This window comes from Juglans microcarpa x Juglans regia, chromosome 3D, assembly GCF_004785595.1.
Source record: "Juglans microcarpa x Juglans regia isolate MS1-56 chromosome 3D, Jm3101_v1.0, whole genome shotgun sequence".
Lineage (NCBI taxonomy): Eukaryota > Viridiplantae > Streptophyta > Magnoliopsida > Fagales > Juglandaceae > Juglans > Juglans microcarpa x Juglans regia.
This window is the reverse complement of record NC_054598.1, coordinates 37,410,793-37,418,450: the sequence shown is the minus strand read 5'-3', so window position 1 is coordinate 37,418,450 and position 7,658 is coordinate 37,410,793. Positions and strand designations below refer to the sequence as shown.

General features: G+C 27.8%; 1 long non-coding RNA gene across 1 annotated transcript; it reads right to left on the bottom strand.

Annotated features, from left to right (window-relative positions):
- Nucleotides 1–209: 209 nt before the first annotated feature.
- Nucleotides 210–2,513, bottom strand: LOC121256220. Its single transcript, XR_005938942.1, has 2 exons — nucleotides 1,840–2,513; nucleotides 210–292 (listed from the first exon to the last, which is right to left on the bottom strand). It is a non-coding gene; the product is annotated as an uncharacterized LOC121256220 (long non-coding RNA).
- Nucleotides 2,514–7,658: the final 5,145 nt, after the last annotated feature.

Sequence of the window (7,658 nt, the reverse complement as noted above, 5' to 3'; positions counted from 1 at the left end):
ACTATTTTATTTCTAAACTGATGGAAAAGTAAATTTTATTATTTATATTATATTCTTAATATTTACACCCAGCCAATCTCTATTAATTATTGCGGCCTCTCATGGAAAAAGCAAAAGAAAAAAGAAGCCACCTCTATCACACTTTAAAGCTAGCAAAAGACTTGATGCTCACAAGTTTAAGAAATTAGATCATACAATTCTGGATTTCCTCTCCTGATTTTAAGATCTTGGTTTCCAACTTGAATCAAATCCTAAAAGACGAGAACATTCTTGATATACCCCGAAATCGAAACTTAAAAAAAAAGAATGCAAACTAGATTTGAGGTTATAAATTCAAAGTTTGAGGCAAATGAAGGATAATCGGTGCAAATAAAAATATAATGCAGGAGACAAATAAAGAGAAGTATCCTGCCAAGTCCACCAAGAAAAGAAACCCATCCATAGTCTCTAGTCTCTACAGGTAGTGCAAAATTTATTTATTTATTTTTAAACACTTTTTAAACTCTTAAAACATTTAAAAAAATTATAAATTTATTAAAAAACACTTCCTTAATCAATAAGTAAAAAAAAAAAAAATTGTGATAAAAATATCATTTCACTAAGAAAAATGATACATCCAAACTATCGATTTTTTTACTTAATAATTAAGAAAGTATTTTTAAATGAATTTATAAATTTCTTAAAAATGATTAAAGTAATTTAAAAAGTACTTGAAAATAAAAGTTAAAAAAGAGTAACAATACCCACAATCCTTTTCACAACATTTTTCCCAATAGATGATGTAAAATGAAGATATTTTTGTAAAATAGTATTATATTTTACAAACGAGCCTTGCTAAGTAAAGATAGTTTGGCATTCCAAATGGCGTACGATGCTAACATGATTTTTTTTTTAATTGAAAAGAAGAAAATTTTTGAGAAAAGAATAAAATCTTTTATCAAATTATTTCAGTCTTTAATTCACACCGTTTTATTAAACCATATTTTACATGTTAACATCGATGTACATTTGATACACGTAGTTAAAAGAAGACTTTCTTTACAATAATATCACTTATTTTAAAATTTAATTGTAAAATATGCTGTGAAAAATATCATTTGTGACCATTTTTTCTAAGGAGAAACATGATAATCTTATCAAACAACAACAACAAAGGCTAGCAGGAAAAAGTAGGGAAAGGGAAGTATGTCAAGAAATCGTTGGAATGGAAGGTCTAGGAAAGCCGTCATTCTTTCCTAGCTTCCCAGACCAAAAACTCCAGCCCCTTCCACCACCCACTCACCCCCCCGGCTCTCTAGTGTGGATTTGTAATTCATCCCATTCCATCCCATCCCATCCCATCATAAAATTTCTTAAAATTTTAATATAAAAATAGTACTGAAAAATTATATTTATCAATATTTTATTTAATTTTCAATAACTGTGTATCAATCCCACCTTGAGTCTCTTGTATTTACGCATGACTCACACTGAACAACAAAAGTTAGAATAAAAGTAAATTATTTTGTCCACCAGATCTGGATTTATTTTTGGGGGTCAGTAGCCGGAGCTGAGTTTTTCTCGCTAATATACTAAAAATTCTCAAACAGACACCCAGATGATGCAGAAAATAAGCTTGACTGACTTGCGTTATGAGCTTTATCCCATCAAATTAAAGCCATGGATAATTGAAAAATTTTATGAAGAAAATGATATTCTTACACGCTTCTTGATTATCATAGCAAAAATGCATCATTATCCCAGCCAAAAAAACACAAACTTTGAACTTGATGAAGTAACAAAAACTAGCCAAGTGAAAATAGAGAGAGAGAGAGAGAGAGAGAGAGAGAATATACTTACTAGACTGAACCAATCAACCCAAGCAGGAAAAGTAAGCGAAAGGGAGGAATAGCAGGAAACCAATGGAATGGGAGGACTAGGAAAGAAAAAATATGTTTCTGACGAACAGATTTATTTTCTTTCCTGCCATCCCATTCCGAAGAAATTCCTAAACTCACTTTCCCCTTCGCTCTTCCTCCTTCACCTCTCTCAACAATCACCCCCTATATACATATAGAGAAAGGAATAAAGATATTGCAGGTTTTTGGACATCCATTCATATGAGAGTAGGGAGGAACCACAAGAAATTTGCGGAATGGGTGGCTGGGGAAAGAAAGAAGGTGTACCGAAAACGCCTGGTAATTTCCTTCCCCACCTCCCCATATCCATGAACTTCGTGCAGCCAGCTCTCTCTGTCTCACTCCCTCTCAGAGTTTGGAAATTATTAAAGAATCAAAGACGCGTTGATGTCAGAGACTTATGGAAATGGAAAAGATGAAACCACCATCACATTGATTGATGAAAACAGAGAAAGTTAAAAAAGAAAGAAAGAAAGAAAAGATCCTCAATGACTGTGCCAATTGGGAAAGTGGGTCACGGCGTGACTTTGAGGACAAGGACAAGGAGACAAGCCACGTAGTATTCACGCTAGGGAGGACAATAAATATAAACGTAGGGTTCACGTTAGCCCGAAAGATTCCATCTTGTGATCTGCAAATCCATTAACGTACTGACGCTGACATATCTTACTTTTACCGACAACGTATTAATATTTGCAGATCGCATAGTTTTTTTTATTATAAAAAAATAAAAGATTTTTTTTTTTAGAGAACCAGAGTACCGGCGTTAGAGCATTGGTAACGGCATAGAATGTTAACTTTTAATTATAATATTAATTTTTAATTAAATGAGTTTATATTAGATTAGTTATTTTAAAATTAAAATAATAATATTATATTATATATATTTTTTATAAATACAATTTATATATTTTTTAAATCTTCATATTTTATAAAAATAATATGTCTACTCTATTATAATTCACAATCAATAGAATAAATAATATGTATACTATACATATTTTACCATTTAAAGAGAAAAAAATGATGAAATAATAAAATATTACTTTTTATTGTAAATAGTAACCAGCCATGTTTAGAGAAGATTTAAGATTTATTGTAACTCAAATCTTAAGTTTTAGACTATTGGCTAATCTAATGTGAAAACTTTTTCTTACATCTAATTAAAGTTTAGACTTATATTAATATTTAGCTAGTCTATTACTAATACTCTTAAGCTCATCAAATTCATCTTTAAATTTTAATAAAAAGTATATATTTTTTATATATCTAAAATTTCTTTATTTATAACTTCACATTTAATTAGCTATTAAATTCATCAAAATGATAATATAATATTAAAAATATTTTATTTTTTCATATTTTATAATTACAATAATTATATATTAATTAATAATTTTATTTTATTTTTATATTATTATTATAAGACGGTTTAAAATTAAACATAAATAAAAAAAATTATTAAAGATTAAAAATAAATAAAAAATAAATTTAATAAATAAATAATAACTTTTTAAATTTAAAAAAATATATCCATTTATTATAACTCAAAAATATATCTATTTATTATAACTCAAAATTTTATACTTCTCTCTTTAGTTAATTCAATATTTGATAAAATTCATTATATTTTATATTTTATTAGACTTCTGATAAATCCAACGCTCACGCTCTAACAAGTTGTTCTTTTCTTATTCAAAATTATTTTCGTTTTTAATTTATATTATTTCATTAAATAAATATCTTATATTAACACGTAAAATCACTTGCAAAAAAATTTATGAATTGATCCAATTTTATTTTTATTTTTTTAAAAAAATTCTAATTAAGTCATTATTATTAAATTTATGAATTTTTTATAAAAAAAAATATTAAAAAATATATATATTTTATCCGTTGGATTGTTGGTAGGATATCGGTCTAGTAGTATCGTCCTGATATTTTATAAATTTACGAGAAAATATTCTTTTTTCTAGCATATAAAAAGAAAATATACTACAAAGAGGGGTTTTTCTAGAAAAATAATCATATTTGAATTAAAATAAAAAATAAAAATATTTTAATAGTTTGAATTGTGATACAGTTGATTTGTGGAGGATTTACCTGGATGGACATGGATAAGGGTTATATGGTTGAAACGCTTCCAATCTCACAAATTCGAACTCAAGCAATCAAAAATATTTCATCCCTTCTTCTTTATAATTTAATTTTTTTTAATTTATTTTAAATACAAAATAATAATAATATTAAAAACTCACAAATTCGAACTCAAGCAACCATCCGTTTAGATTCAAATAATATTTCATCTCATCTCATTTTATTATTATAATTTTTTTAAATTTTTATAAAAAATATAATAAACAATTCAACTTTTTCAAATCTCATTTCATATTTTAATATAAAATATCTCATAATCCAATTCACCATTATTCGATCCTAAAATGCATAACTTTGCTAAAACAATAACATGGTGAAATAGATCTTACAAAACGACGTAATTCTTCTCGTTCTTCTTCAACAAAAGAGAAGTCGAAAGTACTGTCTGAAATCTGATTTAGATTTCAATCGCTTGATTGCCACAAATTGGGATCCGGAGAGACAAAACAGTGATACCAAACTATAAAAAAAGAAACAAATCTCGGAGAGGAAAGGACAGGAAAGGAACACAGTAAGAACAAACAAATCTTGCAAGATTATTTTCAGTGCAGAGCAAAGGGGAAAGAGAGGAACCAAAGGAAATCCTTGGAATGGGTGGAATTGGCAAAGGAGAGAGCGTATCTTTTCCTTACCAATTCACCCATGTCCAAAAACTTCCTCCAACTCAATCGCTCTTTCCCCCTTCTCTCTCTCTTGGCTTCCTTGTTAGAACGGGAGATGAGCTTCTTTGTGATTTGTGGTAATATCACAGTGAGTCGTTTGACAGTAATATAGGAAGAAATTTTGAATTCTGGAATCATCCTATACGCCTTGAATTTTGTAAAGGGACAAAAAAGGCCAGGAAAAAAAGTGAGGGGCACAGCTCACGATGAGGTACTGAAGGAGCCTGTCTGAAAAGTTTTGCACTCATGTCTTGAACGGTAACATTCATTACATATTTTTGTAAGAATAAATATAAATAAAAATTTCATTACATATTTTTGTAAAAATAAATATAGATAAAAATTATTATTAAGAATATCTATTTTATATATATAATATGATATTATTTAAATTATATAATTCTCTAAATGAGTATTAGAAATAATCAATTAGAATCAGTTATACAATAAGTGCAAAATATATATTTCTATAATAACATCTCTCTAATATTATTCTTTTATAAAATAATATTTTTTTTAATAAATATTCTTTATTTAAAATATAATTATATAAAATATTATAAGTGGGAGAAAATAGGTTGAGAAAATAGGTTATGTACTCACCTCTCTTTTCTTTATTCGCGCTCTCTAAAGAAAAATCTACCGTCACCGACAGTCAGTCACGATTGGATACCAACAATTTTTTTTTAACTTAATAATTAACAAAGTAATTTGTAATAATATTATAATTTTTAAAAATATTTAAGAATATAAATAAAAAATTAAAAAAAAATCTTTTTTACCCTTATCTGACTGTCTCGTGCTACACCCATGCTATTATTCCTAATAATTAAATACCCAAATTTTATTAAGCCAATTATTATTTTGAACATATTCATAAATTTTTGGCATGAATATACTCTCTAAGCTTTTGATTCTTTAATTGCTTATTTAAAATTTGGGTCAAATTTCACCTTCACCATATTTGACTATACATGCACTACATTCTAGACATCCAAACTGATTTCTAATCCATTAAAATAAGTTTATTGTATTATTTTTGTGCACCAAATTTTATATTTCAACCCACCATCTTATATTTAAGAATAATTATTTTGATGTACAAATGTTGTATAATTATTTTAAAAAATAGTGTAATTTATTACTAAAAAAGAAAAATTATATTTACAGTTATGAAGTATATAAAGTATTACATAATCCTTTTAAAAAAAATAAATAAATTTGAAACTTAGGTAAAAAAATTTAATTTTTTAATAATGGACCTTATTTTTTTAAAACGATTTTGTAGGCTGCACTCTATGACTAAATGTAATATTATTTATTAAAAAATAATTTTTTTATATAAATTTTATATTTATTACTTCTTTTAAAAAAAAGTATACTATATTTATGCGTTATTATATATCATCGAGGTTTTTTTAGATAATTATGTAATATGTTGTACAATATACTGTGTATCTTATTACTATTCAAATTAGAAAGAAGAAATCATTTAAAAGGACTGCAAAGCGATGGCACTGGCAGCTCTACCGTTCTTTATGATATCTTTTTGGAATAAAGTGGCCGAAGCACTAAAGTGAAAAAGCTGCCGTAATTGCAAGTTGCAGCTCAATCTTATTAAAAAACAAAAGAAAAAAAGAAAAGAGGACGGCTGCCGTTCGGCCAACCAGCCCATGTGATTGACGAATAAAAATTAAAAAACCTTCACGCGCCTCTTAAAAAGTTCATTTTCTCTCCTTTTTTTTGTTATTCAAAATATCATGTATCCATAATCCAGCTGTCTATTATTTTCCAAAATCCGCCCATTCCCAACGGACGCATTTCAAATATTCTCTCGACTCTTCCTATCTGTTGTTTTTTATGTTCTTAAATACAGTTGTGCTCTTATTTTAAAAAAAGTATGATCATTATTAAAAAAAATTAAAAACTCTATGTAAGTTATTTTTATGTATTCTTTATGTAAAGAATACGAAAAAATAATTATATGTTGTAAAATTATTAAAAAATTAAGTCTCGTTTGGTTGCGCAGTTCAGATAAGATGAGATGAAATATGTTGTTGAAAGTTAAATAAAATATTATTTGTTAATATTATTTATATTTTAAGATTTGAAAAAATTAAATTTTTTATTATATTTTATGAGAGTTTGAAAAAATTATAATGATTATATGAGATAGTTTAGCTTTATATAACCAAATTAGTCCTAATTTTTTAATGTGGCACGACACCCAAAAAAAGGGTATGGAAAAATCCTAAAATGATAATTGGAATAATAAAAACATTACTTGAAATTAAAAAATAGATTAAAAAAATTTAAATGAGCTCTATATTTTGAAGAGACGGATGTGAGGTTTTTTGTAATATTTTGCCAAAAACTTTGGTTAGAAAGATAATTTAAAGAGCCCCATGAGAATGCTGTTTACTCTTTTTTATTTTTATTTTTTTATTCTTGGGTAAATCACAAGGCCAGTTCTGGAGCATCCGTTAAGTTAGGGAGGTTCAGGCCCATTAAGGAGGTAATTGTGGTTTTTATCGGGCTTCTAATAGCATCTCTGGGCTCTCCAACCTTGGGTTGGGTAACTTGGGTTGGGGCAACACCAACATCAACTCGGATCACTGTTCCCCACAAAGCTCATTACATCTACTTGGGCCCGTGACTGTAACTCCTTTCCCTGCTCCGGACTGATCAGAATCAAGCATTCATCATAAAATCGGCCACGATGACACGATTATGCAGTACACAAAATCACCTCCTAATGGAATATGTTTGCATGTAAGCAGTGTTTCAGTGATGTCATTTTAAACGTGGCACACATATATCAAAAGAGCACCATCTATCTTCATAGCCCCCCTTCCAAACTCACACCTTCCCGTATTTTTTTCTTTTTCCGCTACGGCCTTATCACACTATTATATTCTGAATCTTTTGTATGACTGTGCAA